Source organism: Acipenser ruthenus, chromosome 1 (genome assembly GCF_902713425.1).
Source record: "Acipenser ruthenus chromosome 1, fAciRut3.2 maternal haplotype, whole genome shotgun sequence".
NCBI lineage: Eukaryota > Metazoa > Chordata > Actinopteri > Acipenseriformes > Acipenseridae > Acipenser > Acipenser ruthenus.
In genome coordinates, this window is record NC_081189.1 from 46,434,865 (window position 1) to 46,449,057 (window position 14,193).

The following is a 14,193-nucleotide window of genomic DNA, read 5'->3' on the forward strand; positions in this document are numbered from 1 at the left end:
GTGCATAAAAGACATGACTACACCCCACTAGGGGGGATTCCCCTTTAGCATTAGTGTCGAGTGTCGGCGGTTCGAATCCAGACCGCGGGGAAATTTAAAAGTAAAATATATATATATATATATATATAATTAATAAGATAATTAAAAAAAAAAAAAAAACTTACAAATAGCACCCAACTAGTGGTACGACTCACGCAGGATGTGGTCTCATTGCTGAGTTCAGATATATGCTGCTCAGTTGCTCTAGACACTAGGGGGAATTCCCCTTCAGCAAAAGTGTAGCTTGTCTGCCTTTCTTTACTTAAACATGGCTGAAATAGGTGAGAAAGTAAGATCATATTTCTTTCTTTACTTAAACATGGCTGAAATAGGTGAGAAAGTAAGATCCTACCTGTCCAACTTTGCACAGGTGCATTGTGGATCATCAGCCAGCTTCTTGGTTAACAATTGAAAAAGCAAGATAATGCCCTGTATGTGTCTGTGGAGGCAATGCAATTTAAATAAGCTGATTTTCATTTAAAACTGGTGAATTCGGCTCGCAAATTCAATAAAATAAATAAAAAATCCCATACTTTGTGTCTCTTGACATATCCCATTAATTTATCTTAAAAGAGAACAGTGCGCATTACTTCATATCGTGAAGCATGAAAAATTCAAGAGGGATATGACATTTAGTTTGTAATGGTTTAACTCAAGTTTCTGCAAACATGCAGCAGGAGTCAACGATGCTGGAGTCTGTCTAAGTGGGGTGTTTGTGTAGGTGGGAGTGGGAGGGGGGGGGTGTAGCTTTTGGGTGGGGGTGGTTGTAACAGTTTTCAGGAATAAATTAAATATTATTTTGAGAATGCACTTTTATTTCGAACAACATGTGCATAAAATTGCAAAACACAAGGGCAGCTTTAAAGAGGTCAGTGTAAAGCATCTGATGTATTCCTATGTGTTACTGTATATACAGCATTCACTAAAATCATATAAGTGGACTATCACACAAATTGGGTTCAATCACACATCATCTAATATTGTTTATTTTTAAATAAGTAGTGCAATTTATTGAAAAAAGTAATTCTCAAAAACATGCTTAGCCAAAAAAAAAGATGAAAAAGGGAAGCGTGAAGTGTGTGTGTGTGTGTGTGTGTGTGTGTGTGTATAAATTTGAACATCAATACATAGTACTTTTATGAAGATTCCGTCACATTGATCAACATTTAAACTGTATTGTGACAAAATACTCATGTAAAAAAAAATGACAGCTTTATTTTTGTCAGAGTAAAAGTAGGAAAAGTGTGTGTAGGGGGTTGGGGGTTGGCAGGAGTAATAGTATCCTTCCATAGTTCATCAATGACCCAAGGAAAATGAACAATACAAACTGAAATGTATATTTTGTGGGTAGATACAGCACTGGACACAAACTTGGTTTTGATTTGTGCTGTAAATTGCTAGGATTGACAACATACATCTTATTTGGTTACGACATATGGCACTGGCAGAACTGTCAATCCTTACGGATTACCGTAAGTGTTGCAGGTATTCACAGATCTTATGGCCGTAAAACACAAACCTTACGGGTTTTAAGCACCAGCGTTTATTTTTTTAAATTATGGCGGCCGTCACCTTAGGCGCGATTTCTGGATCTGCTTGTAAGCACGCGAGAATCTCACATTAAATGAGATTTAAGTATCAAGCACGTAATCAAAGTTTTTCTGTAACCATATTGATAACCAGAACCCAAAGATGACTTAAAACACTTAAAAAACCACTGAAGCAATACACCGGAAGATATTTACCACAATGGGCTGAGCTTTACCCAGGAATTGTGGCTCCTTCACCTCTCGGTGAAGAGTACACTTTGTGCCTTGTATGCAATTGCAGTGTGAATGTTGCTGCCAACAGTGACTTCGATCTGAAAATGGGCTGTGACAGAGACGGAATGATTCTTGGTGATAAATCTCTCTCACAACCTGTGAAGGTGCTATGTAAAGGGAACAGAGTGCCCTGGACTGGATGGCCAGACAATTCATTCCCAGGGTTAGAAGGAAGTCGGTCATCTAGAAAGGGGGCAGAGCTACGATACACTAAATCATCAACCCGGAAGGGAAAACGACGTGGCAGCTGTGGATTGGAGGAGCGGTTGCACTAGTTAACCAAGGGGTCCTTGTTATGGTTAAGCTGAACCAGAAGGAAAGACGTGTTTTATTATCGAGAGTGTTTTGTCGTTATTAAATATACTGTTTGTTGTTATTTAGACGGCTAATACGATCCAGAGCTGTCGCCAGAGGCCAGCACAACCCCAGACTACGCTGCACTTTGTTTTTCATGAATAACTGTATTTACACCACAAGCACTTTAGCACTCACTGTGGACTTGTGTCTGTGATCAGACTATTATTTTGAGACCAACCCATGGATTAAAACAGTGTAATACACGTCGCTGTATTGCCTGTTTCTCATTGTTATTGTTTACTGCCGTTTTGTCATCAGACTTTGGATTATAAAAATAAATATCATTGCACCTGGATTACCGTTGTCTGTCTGTTCATTGATCACTGCTGCATTCCTCCACCTGCACACTATTAACCACTTTGCCACATGGCAAACGCATACCCCAAAAACAGTTTCCTCCTAAAACAGCTCAAGAGCCTTCGAATGTCATCACAAAAGCAGTAGTTATGTTTTGCCAATTTGCCAATGCAGAACATTCGTAAAAGGTTTCTGTTGTGCCAAATGTGAACTTTCTACATATGAAATATGATTCCCCATGTTCAATACTTTCATATACGACAGCAAAAGATTGAAGTGTAAATGCGTTAGGCATTCCTTTAATTAAGAAAGTTTGTTGAACTACTTGTTGTGTTGTATTTTTTATTTATTTATGTCTGTCTGTCTTAGCTTCTTTGGGTTATGAAGAAAATCTTAAGGGTTTTGAATGAATCTTATGGATTTGAAAAGTAAAACATATAGGTGACCATCAAAATGGGTTGACAATCAGTGGTCTTGTAAATAAGTTTGAATATCTGGCTGACTTTACACTTAATAAATGTGACATTTTATCAGTAAACAGTTGCTATACAAATAGGCCAAATGCCAAAAATTACAACTGTGAGGAGAAACAGTCCCTGTCGATTCTCCCTCCCTTTTACTCCCTTTAGACCTGCTCTCACCCTGCACACCTCTCAACCATGCCTTTACAAATAATCTCTGTCTAATCATTCATATTCCAGGAAAGAAAAAAACATGGCATTAAAAAAGGGGGAAAAAAGGCTTCTTCAGTCCTTACCCGGAAATAGTCCTGCAGATGTTGCCTCCCTGATTGGATAAGAACACTCTACAGCAAGCTCCATACTGATTGGATAGATTGCAAACCCAAACATTCCAAACAGTGAAGAGACCACAGACACGACAATGCCCTGGTTCTTCATCTGAGATACCTTTTGAGATGAAGAATAATGTAGAACGCCTAAGGGGGAATTACCCACTTAACCCCACACAGTCTCTTTTGCTTGCTAAATATATTGGTATCCTTAAATATATTATTATCACTACTTGAAATACATTTAACATATTTTAATAAACAGTATGTCCTGCCTGGGCAGATAGGAACCCTGAATATTAATTTACTACCAATGCAGGGTGACAGGTGGTTCGGACATTTGTTATTTTGTACACCATCAATAGTGGTATCATCAAGAGTGTAAAAAAACTAGAGTCAACTCTTATTAATATGAATTTCAAGGGACCTGCACAAAAAAAATTCTTATCAGTAATTCTTATTATCAGGAGCCTAAAGTCAAATGCATACCGTCGGTTTTTATTGAAGTTACAGTAACACTGAAATCAAATTTCAATTACAGAACAGTCAAAAGTATTATAAACGTCAAAGTACTGTAGATTTTATTGAAAATATGGTTGTGTGGCAAAGTGGCTGCTGATTAGAAACAGGTGCAGAGTTGATGCAGTGCAGAAATAATCACACAAAGGAAACTGTAATCCGGTTTGGAAAAGGGGACTTTATTTTGTATAAATCTTTATTTTTTATAAAAGGGGTCTTTATTTTGTATAAATTTGGTGACCAAACAATAATCCTCTGGCAATACACACCAATGTGTAAAGCTCGGCAGGAAATGATAATAATGGTTTGCAAAACCCAATAAATAACACGTTCCGCCCCACAATAATACTGAACACACTCACCAGTCCGGGTGCGTGCAGTAGTGCTCGAGGTGGGTGATAACAATAAACAGTGACTGTGGTCTTGTTGTTCCGGGTAGTGCTGGCCCAAGGCGACAGCTCCGGAGACGTGTTAGCCGTCTAGTGAATCTACAAACAAAAGACAATTACTAACAGTGCTACAAACAAACAAAACACTCAAACTTTTTACAATTGTTTGGGAACTCTCCCGGTCCATCCGGTTCCGTCCTCCTCTGAACCAAGCAAAGGAAAAGATTTGTGATCCTCCGGCCCCTTTATGCTATCACGCATGACCCCTTGGTAAATGATTGCAGCTGTCTCTACTGTCTGCAGTACGGGTCAATACGTTCCTGCAACAGAGTCTCTTCTTTTTCCAGACTGACCGACTTTCCGGCTTCCCGGCTCAGGGAAAGAACTGTCAGGCCACCCCGTCCAAAGCCTTTCCCTTTCGCTGCTTAGCGCCATCACATTATATTTCTGTCACAGGTTGTAAGTGAATTTTTAAAAAGTATACATTGCAACTTGAATTCTGCATGTCCTATTCAGATCACATGCATTTTTAAACCACAAATCAATGCGCTCTTAACATAAGGGTATTAAGCAAATTGGAAACACATATGACTTGCAGCCATAGTTTTGCTGTTCATAGGCCTGGATTCTCATATTCCGGTTTTTCAGAATGGTTAAGAAACTGTCCACGGGAATGTTGAAATCTGCAGCAACATCTTTCTTTTTCTTGCACTATCCACCACTTTCAAAACCTCCACTTTTGTCTGCAAGGATAATTCAAGTTTTTGCACTGCTTCATGGAAATGGCATTAATGCGTGAGCACTATGGCAACTCAAAATGCCTCATAGGATCAGTACTCTCAAAACAGCATTAAAATACAGTACAGAAGCTGTAATCTGGATGCAAGTTAATACATTTAAAAATGTCCTTTACACTCAACTGTTCAAATTATGGCAATTAGTTTTATTCATATTTTTCTTCCCTGGGGGACTCCAAAATAATAAAATAACAGGAAATGTGTGTTGTGAACTTGTATTATAAGAAGTAATTTACAAAAAGCGACTTACATTTGGCCAGTACCATGTGGTAAATGTGTAGTATCGGGAAATGTGTTTTAAAAGTTTGTCTTAATGAGAATTGACTGTATTTAGATACTCCCATTAACTTGTGTCCTAACCAGGTTTCAACAGTCATATAAATATTGCCAGCTATAGCTTAAAACCTAAGTTTGACCTCAGTAGACTGTTGGTGAACACAGGTGCTGTAACTATTTAAGTAGGGACGTCCATCTGTGCAATATCACTGCCTCCAGGGATATTAATCTCTAGCGAGGGGAGATAATAACAGAAGAATCCCTTGACTTACCACAGCAAAAGCAATGCTGGCCAGTGCAGCCAGACAGAAGCTGATTTTGGTGACTTTTATGAACTTCTTTGTCCTGTCCACGTACAGCCCGAGGAAAAAGGCTCTGAGTATTCCTAACACAACGAGCAATGCTCCACACAGCCCTGAAAAGTCCTGACACTAAAAAACAAAGATGTATTACAGTTCATTCTGTTTCAGTGCGCAATCTACAACCTCCCATTCTTCATAACCCTAGCAGAAAAGTGTGAAAATATAATTACCATTGGGAACCATAGCAATGCAACAGAGTTGCTAGAAATGGGAGAAACAATATTGCACATGTGACCGCATTGCTGACTAGAGTCTGACCTTATTGTAACGGAAAGATTATACAGTTTGTGGAACAATAACATTTAATATGCTGAATGCAATCTACAGTATATAGAGTATAAATCTAAACTATTTTGTAAACTATTGCTGCCAGTTTGCTTGGTGAGAGGAGGACCAGTGGCTGTGCCAAGGTGCACAGGGTCTGCCTGACCATCAGCAGAGGGTAGTGTCTTAGTCCTTCAGGAATGTTAACCACAGAATACTACCAGTCATATCCAACCAGGAGCTTAGGATCAACTGAAACAAAGACAATATCAGGACATAAAAAATATGTTCATAAAACCAGTTGCTTAAGCCTTAAAATCAAGTGCAGTCAGACTTAAATTAATTTGGCAAAAGTGCTCAGACCTGTAGCTTGCAATGTCATACTAGCAACACTTGAAGTCATTAGGTAGCATGAGGCGGCAGCACTTTTTTAAAATCTGTTTTATTATTATTATTATTATTATTATTATTATTATTATTATTATTATTATTATTATTAATAAGTTCTTAGCAGATGCCCTTATCCAGGGTGACTTACAATTGTTACAAGATATCACATTATTTTTACATACAATGACCCATTTATACAGTTGGGTTTTTTACTGGAGCAATTTAGGTAAAGCACCTTGCTCAAGGGTACAGCAGCAGTGTCCCCACCTGGGATTGAAGCCACGACCCTCCGGTCAAGAGTCCAGAGCCCTAACCACTACTCCAGTTGTTAGGGCTCTTACTTGTTTGTGAAATATCTGCATGTTCCAAACAGATTATAAACTACAAGCAAAGAACCAAAATAATGTCAACATAAAAAATTGGGTGCGGCACAGTGGCGTAGTGGTTAGCGCTGCTGCCTCACAGCACCAGGGTCCTAAGTTCAAATCCAGCCTAGGGTACTGTCTGTGTGGAGTTTGCATGTTCTCTCCGTGTTCAAGTGGGTTTTCTCCAGGTACTTCCTCCCACAGTCCAAAGACATGCTGTCCAGGTTGATTGGTCACCCTAAATTGCCCTCTGTGTGTGCTCACCACGACCCTGTAAAGGAGTAAGCGGTTAATGATAATGGATGGATAAAAAATTGGACCAGTGACATAATGCTTGTTCTAATAATATGTAATCATCATCTGTAACTATTAAACATTCAATGGGGCTAATTTAGAAATACTAAAAGAAACTTTAATTCAGTTTCATTAATAAATCTTGCTCAGAAGGGAAAACTGATTTCGGGTGGACTTGTATATTTTTAGGAAACAGTTTTTTTTGTTTTTTTTTTCAAAACAAATACCACTCAACACACGGTGCGTTGTTTCCTGTGACCTTGGTGGTTATTATAGCATGTTTATGGCAAGCAAAATAGTAAGAGGCAGCAATTATAATAACTTGGGTGCAGATGTCTTTCATCTGTCGTAAATCATTTAAACCACTTCCCCTTTTACACCACTGAAAAAAGAGCATGAGAAATAACACTCGTTTACATAACAGTTACTTAACAAATCTGATGGGAGCTGTCTTTGTCAAATGTGTCAAATTATCATGGGTTGCTAGCTGCCGTTATCAAAATCATATTTTTAGACTGCACAACACATTCCACTATAACAGTATTTTATTTACAAAATATAATACATCTGACTTTCTTTTGTTGCTTTTTCAAAGCAATAAAAATAGATTGAATTTAAGCTAGTGTCTGAAACGTCTTGCTGCAGTTAGTTCAAAAGTAATTTTAATAGATTTTTTTACATTACTTTTTATGATATTTACAATCCTTCGGAGTGGTTCTAGAAATTAAAATGTAAAGCTACTAAGCTTTATCGTATTGTCAGCCTTGTTTTGTGGATAACCAAATCCTGTTTGAATTGATTAGTGAGTAAACTGTTTATAAATAAAGCCTAAATAATCCCTGTTAGCCACCTGCACTGTTTTGGCACCTGTTAACGCAAGTAATGAACAGTGTTTCCTTTACATTCAAGTCCCAAAAGGTTGTATTTGGGGGGGATGGGGGGGATGGGGGCCAGACAGAGACAGGGCAGGCAACAGCGCCAGAGCCATTCTAAAAGTGGCGGGCCAAGTTCTGTGGGGGTGGGAGGTGAAGGTGCAGCAGGATGGGGGTTTCAACAGTTTGCACACATCATCTAATAATGTTTATTTTAAAATAAGTAGCGCAATTTACTGAAAAAAGTTACATTTTCAAAAAAAGTGCAAAGCCAAAAAAGAAAGTAAATATATCTTACCAAAGTAGATTATTTTAAAAAAATACAAGGCTTCATTCGGTTCAGATTTTATACAACCCATATACTGCCCCCCCCCCCCCCCCAGTAGGATATGTGGGGAGGCCATGGCCCCCTAGGCCCCCGTGGTGGAGACAGTGGTGGAGGCAATTTTAAGTCATGTGGTAACAAAGAAGGTAAGGGGACAACCTGCAGCCAAATAGTGTCTGATTTGTTAATGTTAGAGGAAGACAATGAACAAGCAGAGCTCTCTGGGGATTGATGCTCTCAAGCCCAGGAAAGATTCAGTCTATTGTGCTATAATTACTTCCTAGCTCTCACTGAAACCTGGATCTACCCTTGTAACAGTTACCCCAGATACTATGCAGCAGCTGATACAGCAATAAAGAAAAAAAAGAGAATGTCCAGAGTTCAAATCCAAGAGGTCACCAGCGGCTTAATTTTATTGGTTTAGCACTCTAGGAATTACCAACAATTGCACAATTATCAGATTCATATACACCTGAAACTAAATAAGACAAAATTGAACATCAGAAGCCTAATAGAACCACAAAGTAGGATACCCAGAACGTGTATACAAACAAAATAAAGAAAGCTAGCAAGAGAAAAAAAAAAGAAAAACATGCAGTAGATTAAGCTAAGGCTATAGTATAGTATTCTAATAAGCTGTAAAAAAACAGTTAATGAATAACAGCAAGTCGTCTCCTTAAACCCTACCCAGCGAATACCCAAAAATATAAATGCAAGAAAAAATAAATCATCAAATGTCAATGTTCACAACGCACGACACGGCGGTAATGCGTATAAACACGTATGTGACTTTAATTGAACTTGCAGCAAAAACAAAAAGAAAATAAACTCTTCAATACATCGCCTCCTTCCCCACCTCCTTCCCCACCTCCCTGTACTCCCCATCACCCTCTGCAACCACTACTAATTTACCCTTGTGACAGAAAGACAATGATTCTTGGTGGTAAATCTCCCTCCCGACCTGTGAGGGCGCTAAATAACGGGAACAGAGTACCCTGGACTACTTGGCCTGACACTTTGTTCCTAGGGTTAAAAGGAAGTCAGTCATTTAGAAAAGGGGCGGAGCTTCGGTACATTAACTCATTGACCTGGAATGGAAATGATGTGTGCAATCGTTTACCAAGGGGCCATGAGTTACGGTATAAATAGGGGTTGAAGCGACATAATCTGTTCCTTTGTTTTGGTTAAAGAAAAATGACCCAGAAGGACCTGTGTTTTTGTGAATCAGTATTGTGAGTGTTTGTTTTGTTTTGTCTATTTGTTGCTTGTAATCACTAGACAGCTAACACATTCCGGAGTTGTCGCCAGAGGCCAGCACAAACCCGGAACAGCACTTCACTCATATCACAATAAACTGTATTTATACCACAATCACTAATTCACGCACTAAACGGACTTGTGTATGTGTTTTGTGTTTAATGTGGTGATACAATAACGGGACTATTATTTTGGGACAAACCAGGGGATTATAACATTAGTTATACACACCACTGTATTACTAACAGCATTATTATTTACTGTTTGTTTTGCCGTCAGGCACTGGACACAAAAGAAATAAAAACAAACCTTTGCACTTGGATTACAATTGTCTGTCTGTTCTTTGATCACCTGCACCTGCACACTATTAACCACTTTGCCATAACCCTCCTTCTCCTCCTTCTCGCCCCTCTCGGACTCTGATCTTTGCTCCCTGCTCCAGGGCCACAAACCCACCACGTGTGTGCTGGACCCCCTCGCCTTTTCCAGGCTGCTGCCCCGGCTCTACTCCCTTTCATTTCTTCTGTTCTCAACACCTCTCTACTATCTGGCTCATTCCCCTCTGTTTTCAAACATGCCTGCATCACTCCCATCTCCCTTGATCCCTCATCCCTCCAGAACTACCATCCTGTCTCCCTTTTCCCTTTTCAGATCTGAAAAATACACTTCACAAATATATAAATCCTTTGTATATTCGGGGTCAGAAACATAAATTAATCAAAATAGGATAAGCCAAGGTGCAGAAATTGGAAATCCTGCAGGAGAGGGGAGAGGTGGCTGATGGATAAAAGCCAGGTGCACTCAACGGAGTACAGTGTACAACTGAAGAAGCGATACTGTGTTGTTTGTGGAAGTGTTTGTTTGTTTTGTTTTTACTGGTAAACAGCGCTCCAAGTGGACTTAGGCTTTTGTTTTGGGTTTTGCTTTATTTTGTTTATTGTAAATAAATAAAAGTGCACGCAAGTGCAATACAAATTCAGTTCTGTAAATTGACATAGTTCAGCCACTTCATCAGACCATGAAAAGGGCTGTCGGTTCCACTGGACAGAGCAGTGCAAGGAAGCATTCCAGGAGCTGCGCGATGCATTGGCCAATGCCCCCATACTGGCTTACCCCAACACCGACCTGCCGTTCGTCCTGGACACTGTCGCTAATGATGTGGGAATTGGGGCTGTCCTGTCCCAGAGAGGCCTCAGAGGGGAACAGGTATTTGGATATTACAGCCAGACCCTCAACAGGACAGAGCGCAACTACTGCATCACTCGCTGGGAGTTACTGGCCGCTGTCATGGCCATCTGCCCCTTCTGACCATACCTGTATGGACGGCACTTCATCATCCGGACAGACCATGCATCGCTACAGTGGCTACTGCAGTTCAAGGCCACCCCGGTGGATTGAGGTCCTGCAAGTGTACCAGTTCAAGTTCACACACCGGGCCGGGAGGCAGCATGGAAATTTGGATGCTCCATCCCGCTGCCCCTGTGAGGAGAAACAGTGTCGGCACTGCACCCGCCTCGAGGAGAGAGAGGCCATCAAGGCGACCCTAGAGCAAGCCAATGTCGCCACTATGGTCCAGGGACCACTGCGGGAAGTACCGGCTGACAAACTACGGCAGCTGCAGGCAGCTGATCCAGAACTGGGCCCTGTCATGGCCAGGCTGATTGAGGGCCGGCGGCCAATGTGGGAAGAGGTGGCACCCCTCTCCAAGGAGGTGAAGGGTCTGATAGTATAGTGAGACAAGCTAAGCCTGTACGACATGACCCTCTGCCGTCTGTGGCGCCACCTGGCATCACCTGCGGACCGCTGGCAAGTGGTGGTTCCCGCCACCCTAAGGGAGCAGGTGTTGCAGGCTGTGCACGGGACACCAGCAGACCTTGCAGAGACTGAGGGCCTTCTGCTATTTGGGCAAACTGCCGGAGGGACGTGGAGACAATGCAGGGGGCGATGGGTTACCGATCTTCTCCCCCTTTTACCTTGTGCCCTTTCACCCCTCTAGCCTTCTATTCTAAATAAACATGGGCTGTTACCCCCGTTTTTGCTACAATCACTGCATCTGTCTGATTCCATAAGGGCATATCCTGAAAAAGCTACTATATATATATGCATACAACTAAAATATATATATATATATATATATATATATATATATATATATATATATATATATATATATACATATAGTTGTATGCAAAAGTTTGGGCACCCCTGGAAAAAATGTATGTTACAATGAATCTTTCAGTGAACAGAAGTTGACCTGACCTCTACATGGTACAAAGTTAAACATGACACCTTTCTGCAAATTTTAATACAGGATTATTATTTATTTGCCTTTATTACAGATTCAAAATAATAAACAAAAGTGAACATGGCGCGTGCAAAAGTTTGGGCACCCTGCCACTGAGTACTTGGTAACACCTCATTTGGCAGATATAAGTGCTTCCAAACGTTTCCTGTAGCCAGCTAAGAGTATTTCTATTCTTGCCTTTGGAATTTTTTCCCACTCTTCCTTGCAGAACTCTTCCAGCTCAGAAAGATTCTTAGATCTCCTTGCATGCACTGCATGTTTGAGATCTCCCTACAGATTGTCAATAATATTCAAGTCTGGGGACTGTGACGGCCATTCCAAAACCTTTCTCCTTCTTTCTTGTAAATATTTCATGGTTGATTTTGAGGTATGTTTTGGATCATTGTCTTGCTGAAATATCCAACCTATTTTCAACTTCAGTGTCCTGACTGACTTTAGGACATTAGCTTCTAGGATTTGTTGATATTTAGTTGAATCCATTCTTCCTTCCACCTGCACAATATTTCCGGTTCCACTGGCTGCCACACAACCCCAAAGCATAATAGAGCCACCCCAGTGCTTAACAGTTGGTACGGTGTTCTTTTCTTGAAATGCTTCACCCTTTTATCTGCAAACGTACCTTCTTTGGTTGTGGCCAAACAGTTCAATTTTCATTTCATCAGTCCAAAGCAGATTGTTCCAAAAAGCTTCAGGCTTGTCAAGGTTTTCTTTTGCATACTTTAGCCCTTTGCGGTCCTATCCAGTCCAATGTCGGACCTTGTCCGACATCATCAAAAAGACGCAAAAAACGGGTTTCTAGTCGTTTTTCTCTGGAAAAAGCCGAGAAAACCATTCAATGGCCGAGTGGGAGCGACAGGAGCCGAGACAAGCCGAAAAAAAAGGGGGTATCTCATTGTAGCAGGGCAGTAGAGAGCCCTGCTGTGTAAATGTGTATGTTTATTTTAGAACAGGGTTTCCCCCTCGGCCCGTGTTATTTTGTATTTTGTGTTTGTTTATGTATTTATTATTTAGATTTGTCGGTGAAGCGCCGTATGTTTTGTTTATGTATTTAGGACGGCGTAGTCGATTTTGTTTAGTAGCGTGGATGGGTAGCCCCATCTACAGTTATTGAAAAACTCGTGCAGAAGGTGGCCATCTCCCGAATTAATTAAGTGATTTAATTTTGTTGCTAATCGGGAGATGGTCACCTGAATATAAAAGCCTGCAGCTCTCGGCACTCGGGGTGGGTGTATGAGGAGCGAGAGTGGAGAGAGCGGAGAGAAAAACGAGACAAAAACGAGACTAAAAAGATACAGGATCAGTGAAGGCTACAGCTCAGCCTGACCTGTGTTTCGTATATTTTGTGTTTGTGATTTGTTTTGTTTAAAATATTTATTTTTGCTCTGCGAGCACACAGTGTTTTTGTTTAAATATTTTATTTATTTTTGTGTTGCTTAATAAAAACGGCAGCCAGCCGCGTATTTCTTTAAAAACTGCAGTGCCTGGTGTCAGTGCTTTACCTTCCTGCTTCTGCCGTGACGTCACCGACTCAGTCACCCTGTCACACGTGGTGTCCACCGCCTCCTAGACTCAGGCAGAAGAGGGGTACTGCAGTTTTTCTTTTGTTTTTTTCGTTTTTTATTACTGTGTGTGGAGAAAAGTAGAGTGAGGATGGGAAGAAAAAGCTGCAGAAAGCAGCAAAAGCGGAGGCAACAGCAACAACTGCCACCAGGGGATGTCGGCCCTAGCTATGTGGTAGACAAGTGGTGCCCTGGTTGTGGGGAGTTTGGGCACACCGTGGCCATCTGCCCCACCCAATACCAGGGAGAGGAGTGGGCTGCCCAAGTGATTTATTTTGCTCTGAGAGCACACAGTGTTTTTGTTTAAATATTTTATTTATTTTGTGTTGCTTAATAAAAACGGCGGCCAGCCGCGTATTTCTTTAAAAACTGCAGTGCCTTGTGTCAGTGCGTTACCTTCCTGCTTCTACCGTGAAGATGTTATAGTAATAATAATTTCAGATGTTATAGTAATAATATAATGACTTGGATTGCATTATTGAGGCGTTTGGTGATAAAATGAGTGATCAGGAGATGATTGATACGACTATTATTATTATGATTATTATTTATTTATTAGCATATGTGAAAACTATAGCGAACGAAAGGGTGGGGCGGGGCTGGAGATGCCTAGTGAGTGCTTTGTTGATATGCAGAGCCTTTTAAACCCGTTTGACTGTGGAAAAATATACTTTTAAACAGCGCGTCTAAAATTAACTGCACGTGTGAAAATAAATTGGACCTGACGCGCCTGACACGCACTTAATAAATGGACTGCAGAGGGTTAGACGCTGACTTCTGTGATGAAGTCATAGAAAAGGCTTCCTTCTGACAACTCTCCCATGCAGATTCTTGTTGTGTAAGGTACGCTGTACTGTCGACCTGTGAACAACCACTCCAGTGTCAGCTAAACTGTTCTGAAGGTCCTTTGCAG

The 14,193-nt window shown here is 40.7% G+C and overlaps 1 long non-coding RNA gene across 2 annotated transcripts in view; it reads right to left on the reverse strand.

Annotated features, from left to right (window-relative positions):
- Window positions 1–4,042: 4,042 nt before the first annotated feature.
- LOC131737342 (uncharacterized) overlaps window positions 4,043–14,193 on the reverse strand; it is a 45,983-nt gene continuing 35,832 nt past the window's right edge. Inside the window, exons 2-3 of one of the 2 annotated variants that reach the window (XR_009328962.1) lie at window positions 5,560–6,939; window positions 4,043–4,304 (exon numbers count right to left, since the gene is read on the reverse strand). This is a non-coding gene — a long non-coding RNA (uncharacterized LOC131737342). Of the gene's footprint in view, window positions 4,314–5,559; window positions 6,940–14,193 lie in introns of both variants that reach the window. The other variant, XR_009328961.1, reaches the window with a different exon arrangement.